This window comes from Lissotriton vulgaris, chromosome 1_2, assembly GCF_964263255.1.
Source record: "Lissotriton vulgaris chromosome 1_2, aLisVul1.2, whole genome shotgun sequence".
NCBI lineage: Eukaryota > Metazoa > Chordata > Amphibia > Caudata > Salamandridae > Lissotriton > Lissotriton vulgaris.
In genome coordinates this window covers 197,431,712-197,446,827 of record NC_141686.1, presented here as the reverse complement: position 1 = coordinate 197,446,827, position 15,116 = coordinate 197,431,712, and the positions used below count along the sequence as shown (strand labels likewise).

The following is a 15,116-nucleotide window of genomic DNA, read 5'->3' as shown; positions in this document are numbered from 1 at the left end:
ATCTACTAATTTTGGGGACTCAAAATTACATAAGCACTTGTTTAAATAAGTTTGCCAACTCCTCGAGTATTCACCTTTCGAGATCTCAAGCCTTTAAAAATGTAGATTGTCGAGCCAATAACTGATTATTTAAACCAAATTCAAGTCTTGTATTGGCACAACTAATATATCTGGGGATCCTAAAATCTGATTTATATATCCTTAATTCTATGTCATCGAGCAGTTTTGCATCTTTGCCCAGAAAGATAATAGAACCATAGTCCAAAGATGGGATTAACTTTGCTCTCATGACCTTCAGCAGATGACCATAATTAGGGCATGATAGCTTATCCCTCAGTTTTCTAAAGGCAAATGTGAGCGAAGTGCCCCTAGCTTCAAGGTTATTAAAATGCTGTCTGAATGTCATACCCTCATCAAATGTAATTCCCAAATATTTGTATGATGACCAAAGCATTAACATTCCATTCTTTTACTCCCAGTTCACCTTTTCCCACTGTCATTATTTTCGTTTTTTTAATGTTTTTTGTTAAACCGTTTTGTGTAACGTAAGTATTAAATGAATCTTTTAATCGTTTTAACCCTATAACAGTTTGACGCATTAAAATGGTATCATCTGCATATTGCAATTATTTAATCTTGTTACCAAACACAGAGGGGGAGTGAGCATTAACATTATTAAAATGGGCTGGTAGATCAGACATAAAAAGATTAAAAAGGCAAGGAGCCGAGGAGCCAAGCAGGCATTCGAAAAGGCGCATAGTCGCTCGGCTCTGCGAGCCCTTTCGCCCAACACGTATATCCTGGCGTTTATCCTGAGCCACGAAGGCATACTTTAATAGGAGAAGGAAAACGAGCACTTACCGTTTGCTCCCGAAGCTCCTGCGTGCGGCAGACCCTGAGAACTGTCCCCGACTGCTCCGCGGCCCACGCGGTGATGAGACCGGGGCGTTGACCTGGAAGTGCATCCGGCCGGGACTGCAGCAACAACGGCCGTTGATAGCGGGTAGGGGCCTGCTGGTGGGTGCCGTTGACATGAAGGGCCGCTGATGGCGGTGAAGACCCGGTCCACTTGGCGGTGACCCTTAAGGGGCAGTGTGGTGGCGCAGGATCGGAGGGGGCGCATGACTCCTGCCCCCTCCCCAAACTTTTGCCCGGGCATAACCAAGGATTGCCCCCGACATAGGCGGGCGACTCTCGGGGTGCGGCAGGGATTTTAGCCTTTTGGTGACTCTCCTTTCGGGAGCCTGCCTCAAAGTTTTAAGCCCCGGGGATGCATCCCGTGGCGCCCCGCAGTGGGGCCTGGTCATGAATGAGGTGAAGAGGGACGGGGCCAACTTGATCAAGATGGCGACTGGTGCCCTCGTCTACGGTCCACGTCCATGTCGGACGGCTTTCGCACGGATGGGGCCGGGATGCTTGCAACATATGCAGGAGCTCACATCCAGGGACGTGTTGGCTGCCCTAACAGTTTTGCACGAGACCATGATTTGTCATGCCTGGGACCTGGGTAAAAGAATGGACGCCATTGCTGTCTCACCGTCTCTAGCGGCCACGGTGCGATTCCAAGGGACTGCTGATGAACTTGCAGCAGTGTCCATGGAGGAAGTCCCAGCTCCGCCGAGGCACCGGGAGCCGCTGAAAGACCGGGCTCCCGTGACCGCGCGGGCCGACATGGTTGCTCGTATGGATGTCTCCTTGGGACACATGTTCAACTGGCGGCTGGGATAAAACGCTGTTTTCCCTCTTGGACTGTCCTAGCTATGTCGTGGCGCTTGCCGGACTGTCTGACTCTCCTCTCCTGGATGGTGCTATTATGTGTGAGTTCTGGGAAGTTCCCGGGGTCAACGTCGATATTGCCTGATCTCTGCTGTCTTTATTTAGATGGGTTTGGATTGTTGTACTCTCCTATGGCTGCGCCCCGACCGGACCCACCCATATTGTTCGGACCCTCAGGACTGCTCTTTAAATTGCTTGACGAGTGGACTTCTGGCGGTACCACTGCCAGACAGGGTCAGGGATGATGTGGTTCATAGTCTATTGGCTTTATTGTTGACAGATGGTGCAGTGGGTATGTTCGACCGATATTTCATCGTTGTTGTGCTCGGGATTTGTTATTTTTCATTACTGTATTACTTAATTTCTGGGATTTTTCGAGGTGTAGGGGTGAAGGGCAGGGCCGGGCGACACGACTGAGGGCCCTCCTCTGCTTATCTTCTTTTCCTCTTTCCTCTCTCTTTCTATATTTCGGGTCTCTATTAGGGCGACAGGCACGCTGCTGGGGGGGTAGGCCATGGCCTTCTGCGGGTGTGCAGGGTGGGGGGTTGAGGGATGGGTGTTTGATTGGTATTTGTTTCTATGGCCCTTTAGTCTTTCTTCTCTTTTTAGTGTTGTCGTCGTTCATGCTCTCTGCAATATGTTTGGTGTTGAGGGTAGGGGGTTCGAATCGCTACACGCTGGGGTTGTGCCTGCATTTCTCCTGCTTTGTGCATCTTACCCCCCGCTATTTCCTTCGTACAAGTACTGTTTGTAGATATCCTGATTCGCGCGCAGTACTGTGGGACTGTGTACGACTGTGCAACACCCCTTCTTTAGTTCCTTATTTGAAAATGAACCTCTCAAATCCTGATTTCAAGTTGGTGCATCTGATTACAAGATATGTTCTGGTATTTTATGACCCCGGATTTCGAACTGCTCTAACTTTACATATTGCATGCTGTACTCTCGCTCTGTTTAGCGGCCGGCCGGGATGGTTGTGGGCCCATACTTGTAACTGCTTGTACTACAAATAAAGGTTCAAAAAAAAAAAAGCCAAAACACAACCTTGTTTCAAGCCGACATTATTTGCTAGGCGACGGGTTGTATGTCTACCGTCGCTGATTTTGATCTGTACCCAAGTGTCGCAGTGTAATAATTTGATCATTTGTGTTTCAGGTGTACCCCAATTAATAAACTTCTTTCTTAAACTCTACAAATTCCAACTCGTCTGATCCTTCAGATCTGAAATTGCATGTAATAATTTCAAAATATTTCCGCGGTTCAAAATATCAGAAGTGCCTCTCATAGTATATTGGGAAGAGAAGACTAATTTCCTCTTTTCAGACAGCAAGTCGAAAGCCTCTGTATCCTCTTTATCTCCAGGATCAACTGAATCCCTCTTCCCACTAGAAGGAGCCAAAACGGAAACTGTCAAGTGATTTGGTTCGTTAGTTTCTATTTTCTGGTCCTGAGTACGTGAATGGACCACCTGATAGTTCCTACTACTACATTGGAAATTAATAGGATTTACAGTTTTCTGAATAAAAGTGTTTTGATCTCCTTGTTGGGCAGTTGATTCCTTTCTGGGCTGTGCACATGAATCGTACACCTGATCATTCCTACTATTACATTTGGGATTAATCGGATCTACAGTTTTCTGATTAACAATGATTTGATCTCCTTGTTCGGTAGCCATTTCATTTCTAAACTGATCAGAAACATCTTCCCCTAACTTTATTGGGGGCTGAACTTTGGACCCTATACATGGTTTATTCCTGCATAAAATTATTAACACGTTCATTAATATGTTTGTCCTTTAAATTATGTACAGAATCTTTCATTGATCTAAAAATTGGAAAGTAGGCTTTTGTTTCAGGTTCCTTAGGCGTTTTAGGATTATTATTAGCTGCCTTACTTGGAGGTTTTTTTTCCTGAATTATTTTATTATGTGTTATCCTTAAACTTTTTCTGGCCCGTTTGGACAGGATCTCTGGTTTGTTAGTAACACTTATTATCTGGCTGTGATTAGGGCAGCTCATTTTCATATCAGAATTTTCTATATTGCTCAACTTTTGAATTGGCACAGAGTAATCACTAATTTTTTCTTCAATTACCATACACTTGTTGTTTTTAATAATTTTAAGACTGACAAGAGATACCTTCGAAGCTTGCAATTTATTGGTATCAGTTACAGATTGATCATACCTATCGATATCTATACTATTTTTGCTGTAGGCATCTTCTTGTAATATGGTCGGTTTGTCTTCAGTCAGTAGCCCAGATCTAACCGGGCTTCTTAAATGGTTTTTTTAATCCAGTGGATTAGTAGTTTCTTCACAGCCTTGAACTTTTCTACCCGACAACAATTTTACTTCATGCCCCATTGAACTAACCATGGACGGTAGATCCAAGATTTTATCTATCAATTGTGCACATGTACAGGGTTTTAACTGGCTCTCTTTATCAGCTTGCATCTTAGTAATCACGTTAGTTAATTGCAGAAGCTTTAAATTAATACCTACTACATGTGATGCCAATGTGTTTAGGATGTCTACCTGAATATCTAACTTGCCTGAATGGAAATTAAGAGCATTAGTGATTGATTCCATAGTGTGTAGGAGACAATCCCACATACCAAGCTCAGGTCTAGAATCGCTATTTTCTGAGTCACCAGATCTAGCCTGAAAATTCACGTCAAATTTAGTTAATAAAGATAAATCAACTGGGTTAAACTGATTATTTAGAACTAAATTACATTGCTCATTTGAATTAGGAACATTCTCCATACTACCCACACCTGGAACCCATAGTGATTTGTTAATGGTGAAGCTTTTTTCCAGGATTATACTCGACTGGTCCAAGTTAAAAAGTCTTGCATTGCCAATTTTATCAAGTTGGCCATTTGGGCTGGATACCAATTCTTCTGAAGCTAATATGAGCACGAAAAACCCCTCCTTGGACTTTGACTCTCCTACTTTAACATCTGACACAATAACCTCTTCACTTACATTCTGAACCACACAGGAGGAGATATCAATTACTGATCCATACTCTTTATTACTCTCGACTGTCATTTTACAGTGCTCCTCCTGGCTGGTAATCTGAGAAACATCAACCAGAATTAACTCTGTAGGCTGAGCAACAGAGTCATATGAGTGAATTTGAGCTTGAGTCTGTAGCTGACCAGGGCTGCTAATTGTGAATTGGACGGTAACAGCACTTAATACCGTTCATCCTTTTTATCAATTACAATCCTATCCTGTACACCTGCTACTTCATTCAATTTTTCTACTTTGGAAAACAACTTAGGCCGTATTAAAGCACAAGGGTAAACACTTTTTCCTCCATTTCCACATAATGGTAATGCTGATAATGAAGTTGTTACACAGTCACTAGCAGTCTCAGCAGTCTCTTTATTTCTGTTATCTCTTTTTTGTTTTTGAGACTGTTTTTGGTGGTACTTAAAGAAGAAACTCTTTATAGATGGCTGCGTAGCGTGCGGCAACTTCATACAGACCTGTCCAGAGGTTATAGGTAAAACAGCTGACTTAGCTGGCTGACTCATATGCTCCTCTAAGGCGACACTGCCCGCTACTTTCCTCATTTTCTTCATTTTTTTTCGCAATGTTTTAATTGGGGTGCAGCAACTAGAGCTTCCTCGGTACTCTGTATTTTTTAAAAAAAATTGATAATACTGCACGCTGACGGCCTGACCTCATCCTCTACCGTCAGACAGCAGGAGGAGTGTATTTAGATGATATATTAATTTAGTTATTTATAAATGGACAAAAGGGACTAAGAGAGGCTGGCGGGCCGACAGGGCTGGATTGAGCTGGCGGTGCTTCGTCTCAAGGTAAAACCAGTGCCAGCACCACTCAATGCCCACGTCAAATTAGAGTTACGACTCACAGCTCACAGCAGCTCACAGTGTTCGCAGCACAACTACAACCACACCGCTCCTCAATTGCTCCTGCTGCGTTTCCTCAACTTAATAAACTTGGTACCTGCTACTTCACCAGCTGCAGAGCAGCGTAAAATTCGGGACCGGGATTGAAAATTCACCTCTTCATATTAACGCTGTATGTGGCTCGCAGCTCTGAGTGGTCCGCTGCACCGCCTCTCCATCGCGTCTCTTTCGACCTGTGGCTCGCAACACAGCAACGCAACACAGCAGCTCAACAACTCAGCTCAACGGATCAGAGGCTCAGCGCGGTCCGCTCGCTCCACTGCACCGCCGCTCCACCGCTCCACCGCTCCACCGCTTTTGTTCTCCTCGGCCTGACCGCGGCTGACAACGGCTTTGCAGTTTGTGGTTTTGCGGTTTGCAGCTGCCCGGACGCTCTGTGCGCGTCTCCTCCTTGCTCCGCCTTGCTCGTAACCCGGAACTGGAAATCCAAACAGGAACTGTACTGGTGGGGCTTTGAGGCCCTTCTGTACCCACAAGCTCCTGCCTGTGCCTCATCCCTTTTGGTCCAGTGGGAGAGTCTAGCTCTTCTACTGGTTCCACTGCTGTCTGCACTGTATTGTGCCTGTTTTCTTTCTTTTTCTGCGTTGTAACTGTATTGTAACTGAGCCTGTTTTCGGTCTTCTGCTCTTGTACTTTTGTCTTTGGTTACCTGTTTTGCCCTGTTTTCCCATTCCTACCTGTTTTCCCTTCCCACTGATTCTGCCACCACGGCCCCTTTCCCCTGCAAATTTCCGGCTCCAACCTCCCAGCTGTGATTCCCTCCCCCTTCCCTACTTAATGATGGCAGTGCCCAGCAGGTGCGCTGCCGGCACACCAAAGGCATGCCAAAGGCAAGCCCATCTGTGCCTGTCCATGACCTGACCGCGACCAGCGCCTGAGACCCTGGATTTCCGACCTTCCACTGCTATGACCCAGCTGCTTTCCAACCTTGGAAGGAACAACAAGTGCCATCTGTCTAAACCGAGCACCACCCATTTCCAGTTCTCCTGCTGAAACTGCTGAGATTCCTTCACCATCCACAGCGCCCCATGACCTCCACACCCATACCGGACATCCACACCAAATAAGCACTAAAATGCATCCTCCCAACATACGCTCCCTGCACAGACATGCCATAGAGATATGGGACCTCAACACCTTCTGGCCAGATGTCGCTTTCTTCACGGAAGCCTGGACGAATGCCGCCACTGCCTGACATCGCCACCACCATTCCTGACAGATACAAGATTCAGATGAAGGACCGCCCCCAAGGCCCAGGAGGAGAATTCGCCATTGCACACAAGAGCACCCTCCAACTCTCCACCTCCAGCATGAGCATCTCCCTCTCCAACTCCTCTTCCAGATCCAGACCAGCCCCGTAACCATGCTACGGGGCAACCTCGCTTACAGACCCCCTAAACCCCAGGCCCCTTTCACCACTGCCATCGCCAACCTCACCACACCCCACCCCATCACCTCCAGGGACTATGCACTCATCAGAGACCTGACCTTACACCTGGACAACCGCAGTGAGCCTGGCTCAACTGCCCTCCTGGACAACCTTGCCAATCTCTGTCTGAAGCAGTTCTTCACTACCCTTATATACTTCTCCTTCAGCACCACCACTGCACACAAGCCACCACGCATCCGCCATGAAGTAACTGGAGCAAGGTCACAGAGGAGCACCTAAACTCTACCCCGTCCACGACCCCCCTCAGCCACGATCAACGTCAACTCTGCAGCCATGGAATAAATCGCTGGATCACCAGCTGCGCAGACAAGCTCGCAGGGTATACTGAGACATGAGTCCCTTGCTCACTGCACCATCAGGATTCAAGCAAGCCGGGCCGACGACGGCTGAAATGCCAGAAACCGGTCCCCGGAAGCTTGTCTCCTTTCTGGTGAAGAATTGGCTTGGTAGTTTAGTCTGCCCTGTTCCCATGATGCACTGGGCCAGGGACAGACTGATTTGCATATAGCCAGGTTCTGAGCTAGGATGGTGCAGTGAGCTAAATAACGGTGATGGATCAAGCCCTGATCTTTGGACTGGGTAAGAGTGGTCTGCTTAATTCAGACACTCTGTTCATCACCACCCCCTTTTCTGAATCGTTTTTGGCCACTATAGGTGTGGCAGGGTATACTCAGACATGAGTCCTTTGCTCACTGCACCATCAGGATTCAAGCAAGCCGGGCCGACGACGGCTGAAATGCCAAAAACCGGTCCCCGGAAGCTTGTCTCCTTTCTGGTGAAGAAATGGCTTGGTAGTTTAGTCTGCCCTGTTCCCATGATGCACTGGGCTAGGGACAGACTGATTTGCATATAGCCAGGTTCTGAGCTGGGATGGTGCAGTGAGCTAAATAACGGTGATGGATCAAGCCCTGATCTTTGGACTGGGTAAGAGTGGTCTGCTTAATTCAGACACTCTGTTCATCACCACCCCCTTTTCTGAATCGTTTTTGGCCACTATAGGTGTGGCAGGGTATACTCAGACATGATCCCTTGCTCACTGCACCATCAGGATTCAAGCAAGCCGGGCCGACGACGGCTGAAATGCCAGAAACCAGTCCCCGGAAGCTTGTCTCCTTTCTGGTGAAGAATTGGCTTGGTAGTTTAGTCTGCCCTGTTCCCATGATGCACTGGGCCAGGGACAGACTGATTTGCATATAGCCAGGTTCTGAGATGGGATGGTGCAGTGAGCTAAATAACAGTGATGGATCAAGCCCTGATTTTTGGACTGGGTAAGAGTGGTATGCCTAATTCAGACACTCTGTTCATCACCACCCCCTTTTCTGAATCGTTTTTGGCCACTATAGGTGTGGCAGGTTATACTCAGACATGAGTCCCTTGCTCACTGCACCATCAGGATTCAAGCAAGCCGGGCCGACGACGGCTGAAATGCGAGAAACCGGTCCCCGGAAGCTTATCTCCTTTCTGGTGAAGAATTGGCTTGGTACTTTAGTCTGCCCTGTTCCCATGATGCACTGGGCCAGGGACAGACTGATTTGCATATAGCCAGGTTCTGAGCTGGGATGGTGCAGTGAGCTAAATAACGGTGATGGATCAAGCCCTGATCTTTGGACTGGGTAAGAGTGGTCTGCTTAATTCAGACACTCTGTTCATCACCACCCCTTTTTCTGAATCATTTTTGGCCACTATAGGTGTGGCAGGGTATACTCAGACATGATCCCTTGCTCACTGCACCATCAGGATTCACGCAAGCCGGGCCGACGATGGCTGAAATGCCAGAAACCGGTCCCCGGAAGCTTGTCTCCTTTCTGGTGAAGAATTGGCTTGGTAGTTTAGTCTGCCCTGTTCCCATGATGCACTGGGCCAGGGACAGACTGATTTGCATATAGCCAGGTTCTGAGCTGGGATGGTGCAGTGAGCTAAATAACGGTGATGTATCAAGCCCTGATCTTTGGACTGGGTAAGAGTGGTCTGCTTAATTCAGACACTCTGTTCATCACCACCCCCTTTTCTTAACCCTTCCGCAACCCTGACAGACAATGGGCATTGGAGGCCATTTTGCTTACCACCGACCTCCAAGAAGCCAGACGCTCCTGCAGACATCTTTAGAAACAATAGAGAAACAGCAGCACCACCGAGACCTGTTCACCTACAAACATGTCATGACAAAATACCATCAACTCATAAGAGCCACCAAGAGGACCTTCATCCGAGACATAATCCTCACCAATAGCAGCATCTCAAAGGAACTCTTCAACATCATCCAGAAGTTCACCAAACTCCCCAGCGAAGTCACAAACATCACACCATCCCAGGACCTTTGCAACAATCCAGCTCCTACTTCCACATGAAAATCAAGGCCCTCTACGACAACTTCAGAGAACAGACTCCAGAAGCCACCCTCACCTCCAGAAATAACAGCCAGCACACCATCACCACCTGGACATCGGTCACCACCGAAAACACTATCACAACCATGAAGAGCACCCAATTAAGAGCCCCCATGGACCCCTGCCCGCCTCACATCTTCCACAGAGCTGCCTCTGCCATTGCACCCAAACTACACTGCACCATCAACACCACCTTTGAATCCGGCATCTTCCCCGATGACTGGAAATGGGCTGGGTTCAAGCTCCTTGTCGAGAAACCCTTGACTGACCCGACTGACCTGAAAAACTGCCATCCCATTTCTCTCCTTCCCTTCACAGCCAAAGTCACAACGAAATTTGTCAACGAACAATTGACCACCTTTATTGAGGAGAACGGCATCCTTGACTCCTCCCAGTCTGGATTCCGCAGCAACCAGAGCACCAAGACCGGCCCCTATGCCGCCACTGACAACATCTGCATGGTACTCGACCAGGGACACACCATGGCCCTCATCCTGCTAGACCTTTCCACTGCCTTCGACACTGTCTCCCACTGCACTCTTGCAGCCAGACTCCACAACGCTGATATAAGGGTAACTGGATCCGCTCCTTTCTTGCTGGCAGTACCCAAAGGATCAGACTCCCACCCTTCCTCTCTGAACCCACAGAGATCAACTGCAGAGTACCCCAAAATCATCCCTCAGCCCCATGCTCTTCAACATCTACATGCCCCCCTCGCCGCCCTAATCAGACAGCATGTGCTCAGCATAGTAGTGTATGCTGATGACACCCAGCTCATCCTCTCACTCATGAAGAACACCGAAGACACGAGACTCAGCTTCCAGGAAGGTATGAAAGACGTAGCAGTCTGGATGAGCAACAGCTGCCTTAGGCTGAACTCGTAGACAATGAGGATCCTTGGATCCTCCTACACCACTTGGGACAACTCCTGGTTACACCCTACCCTCAGAAACCAACCTACCTCGACGGACCATGCCTGAAACCTTGGAATCATACTGGAATCCTCCCTCAGCATGACTCGCCAGATCCACCTGTTTCAACTCCCTCTGCATCCTCCGCAAGACTTTCAAGTAGATCCCCCTAAAGCCAGAAAGATTGTCACTTATCACAAGTAGACTGGACTATGGAAATGCCCTCAATGTGGGAATCAACAAATCCCTGCTTCACAAACTCCAGACCAACACCGCAGCCAGACTCGTCCTCGGCACCCCACAACATGAGCACATGACCTGCGAGACCTACACTGGCTCCCCGTAGAGAAGAGAGTAACTTTCAAGCTACTAACCCATGCCTACAAATCCCTACACAATATCGGACCCCAAAAACTCAAGAAAAGATTCTCTTTCCATGCACCCAATAGAAGCCTCCAGTCCACCTACCTCACCCTAGCATATACCCAGTGCATCCGCAGACCCAGCGCAGGTGGTAGAGCCTTCTCCTACATCGCAGTTAAGGCCTGGAATGAGCTCCCAGTCAATGTTGATGCTCCTCGACCGTGCACGCCTTCCAGAAGAGCCTCGAGACCTGGATGTTCAGCTGACCTGGAACTGCACCCCCTAGCGCCTTTAGATCCTCACGGGTGAGTAGCACACTTTGTTAACCCCTGATTGATTGATTGATGTCTTGAGACAACTTGAGATCTAAATGGACCAACATTGCCAAAGTATGCGCAACTTTGCTTGATGTTGCCACCACAGAACACACTTTATGGTCAAAATTATCCAAGCACATGCCATCCTATTTTGAGTGCAGATGATGGCGTGATTGGGTTCTTTGATCTGCAATCGTCCACAAACATGATAACAGAATCTCATCTGGAATGGCACGTGAGGCAAGCAGGGGCAGACTGTGAGGTCCTGTATTTGTTTTCTAAATGGGTCACCATCATTGAAATTGTGGCTAGCATTTCATCAGTTTTACACCTTCTGACCAAACAAAGTCCTGTGTAGGTATGGACCTAATAGCATTAATGGGCTACTCCTTCCAGTCCCAAATGAAGCATTACTGCTCCAAGTGAGATGCTTTGGAGATTGACTTTTTTAGCCTATATTTCCTTCAGCACATGGAAATTGGCTATGTTATCTTATGTTATCTTATGTTATGTTATGTAATGTTATAACTACTTATATAGCGCTCAGCTGCCCCAGCGAAGGGGCGTCCCGGCGCTTAACGCAGCAAAAAGAAAAGCTTACTACAGAAGATAGAGTAAAGCATGCTCAACCAGATTTTATTTTTTTAAGGGAAAGAGATGGGTTTTAAGTGCCTTCCTGAAGTTCAGCAGGTCATCTAGTTCACGTATGTGGGTCGGTAATGAATTCCACAGTTTAGCTACCAAATAGCAAAAGGAACGACCTCTTCCTCTGCAGCGTTTTATCTGTGGCACCGTGACCAAATGCTGCCCCGTAGAGCGCAATGCACGTGGGGGGACGTATGGGGTCAGCAGGTTCTCAAGCATTTTAGGCCTGGCCAATTTCAGAATTTTATAGGACAGGCAGAGCGCTTTAAACTGAATCCTTTGTGCCATAGGGAGCCAGTGAAGCCTCCAGATGGTGTTGGCAGCAGAGCAGAACCATGGAAGGCCAACTAGGGCCCTGACAGCTGCATTCTGAATACATTGCATCCCGATGATCTCGGCTTGATTAGCCCCCAGAGGCAGAGAGCTAGCGTAGTCCAAACGAGAGAGGATGTTAGATTGAATTATCAGCTGTGGAGTGGATGCGTCAAAAACTTTTTTGGATAGGTTTAATGCCTCGTAAAATGCCGAAACAGGTGGCAGTGTTTTTTTTTTGTGTGGCAGCGAAAACTAAGAGAGGAGTCTATCCACACCCCCAGGTTTTTAACCTCATTCCTAGATTCTGGAACCTCACCGAAAGCAGTAGGCCACCACTGGTCGCCCCATTGCTCAATGCTCTTACCGACTATCAAAACTTTGGTTTTGTTTGCATTCAACTGCAAACAATTTGACATCATCCAGTCTGCCACAGCAGCAAGTCCATTTTTAAACTTGGAGGCGTTCAAGCTCGAGCCATCCAAAAGAGAAACCACCAGCTGCGTATCGGCTACATAAGATACCATGGTGAGGTCCCATTTTCTGGCGACAGCAGCCAGCGGCTGAACTTAAGGATTGAACAAAGTGGGGCTTAATTTCGAGCCCTGGGGTACACCATGTTCAATCGGATATGCTTGGGATAGGAATGGAGGAGAGGACACACGAAAAGATCTTCCTGTCAGAAAGGATCTGAACCATTCAAGGGCCAGATCTGAGATCACTATCTCCTCCAGGCGGCTGAGCAGAACCTCATGTGAGACCGTGTCAAAGGCGGCACTGAGGTCTAGTAGAATCAGCGCCGCCATTTGACCGGCGTCCAGAATGGTCCGCAGATGTTCCGCCATAGCAAGAAGAGCAGTCTCTGTGCTATGGCCGGCACGGAAGCCATGTTGAGTTACATCTAGAATATTGTTAGAGAGCAAGTAGTAGGTAAGTATGCTATTAGAATGTGCTTCGGCTGCCTTTGACATCCAGGGGAGGAGAGAGATAGGTCTATAATTCTCGGGCTTCGTTGAATCCAAGGTGGGCTTCTTAAGGATAGGGGAAACCCAGGTCTGTTTCCACTTGGCAGACACAGTGGCAGATGAGAAGGAGGCATTGATCAGCTGGCATAGAAGCAGCAGACAGAGCGAGCAGGATTCATTGATCTGAGGCGGCTTAAGTGGATCGGCAGGGGAGCCAGATTTGATTTTTATGAGCAGTTTACTAAGTTCTTCAGAGGAGATCTCTGGAATGAATTTAAGGCATGAGACCGGCCTGGATCTGGAAGAGGTATGTGTGCAGGAAGCTATTACGGAAGGGAAAGACCGATAGATTGCTCTTACTTTCTCCAAGAAGAAGGAGGCTAGCTCTTCACAATGGAGTTCAGAAACTCGCCGCCTTCCTTGAGATAAACGGATCCCTCGACCCCTCGCAGTCCGGCTTTCGAGCAAACCACAGCACGAGACCGCCCTCATCGCAGCTACCGATTGACATCAGGTCCATGCTCAACAACGGGGAAACAGCTGCCCTCATCCTCCTGGACCTCTCAGCAGCCTTCGACAACGTATGCCCCCGCACCCTTATACAGCGCCTCAGCAACACCGGAATCCAAGGAAAGGCCTTGGAGTGGATCACCTTGTTCCTCGCGGGTAGAACCCAGAGAGTCCGCCTCCGCCCGTTCCGGTCCGCGGCCACCAAAGTCATCTGCGGCGTCCCGCAAGGATCCTCTCTCAGACCCACCCTCTTCAACGTCTACATGAGCTCCCTCACAGCCATCGCATGCCAACACAACCTAAACATCATCTCCTACGCAGACGACACCCAGCTGATCCTTTCCCTCACCAACGACCCCGCCACAGCGAGAGCCAGCCTCCAGGAAGGAATGAAAGACATTGTGGAATGGATGAAGCTCAGCCGTTTGAAACTGTACAAAGACAAGACGGAAGTCCTCATCCTGGGAACATCCTCTTCTGCCTGGGACGACTCCTGATGGCCCCCTGCCCTGGGCACCGCCCCCAAACCTACGGATCATGCACGCAACCTGGGCTTCATCCTGGACTCCTCCCTCATGATGACCAAGCAAGTCAACGCCGTCTCGTCATCCTGTTTCAACACCTTCCGCATGCTCCATAAGATCTTCCAGTGGGTCCCCACCGACACCAGGAAGATGGTCTCCCAGGCCCTCGTCACCAGCCGACTGGACTACGGGAACACCCTCTACGCTGGATCTACAGCCAAACTCCAGAAAAGACTCCAGCGCATACAGAACATTTCTGCATGACTCATCCTGGACATCCCCCGCCACAGCCACATTTCTACCCTACTGAGAGACCTGCACTGGCCCCCCATCAGCAAGAGGATCACGTTCAGACTCCTCACCCACGCACACAAGGCTCTCCACGACATGGGCCCCAAATACCTCAACAACCGCCTCACATTCTACACACCCACCCGCCAACTCCGGTCCGCCAGCCTCGCCCTCGCCACCGTCCCATGTATTCGCAGAACCACCGCCGGAAGATCCTTCTCCTACCTGGCGGCCAAGAGATGGAACTCCCTCCTTACCCACCTACGTCTGACCCAGGACCACCTCTCCTTCAGGAAACAGCTCAAGACCTGGCTCTTCTAGCGGTAACGGCTCCCCCGCCCCTGTCCCAGCGCCTTGAGACCCTAACGGGTGAGTAGCGCGCTATACAAATCTGTCTGATAGGTTGATTGAGAAATGGTTATTAGTATCGGGGCTTTCTTGGCACTAAGGTCTTTATTGTCTATGTTGTCCATAGGTGAGTCTGAGTGAGCAGACGATTGTCACCTTCCATTAGTATGATATAATCATTCAGCTGCATCATCTCGTAGTTCACATTCTTTTTCAAAATCAGAAAACACTGAATCCAATTAATCCTCACTTCACATCTCCTTGGCCGTTGGTGATACCAGTGGTGGAGTGGAGGTGAAGGGGTGGAGGTGGCAGATAAGGCATTGATAGCAGAGGATGTAGCGGAGGTGAGGCATACAGGTTGGCCGTCG

General features: G+C 48.6%; 1 protein-coding gene across 1 annotated transcript in view; it reads left to right on the top strand.

Annotated features, from left to right (window-relative positions):
- Positions 1-15,116, top strand: part of LOC147734912 (glycine N-acyltransferase-like) — a 148,937-nt gene that overhangs the window by 80,920 nt on the left and 52,901 nt on the right. The gene's annotated exons all lie outside the window — the stretch shown is intronic.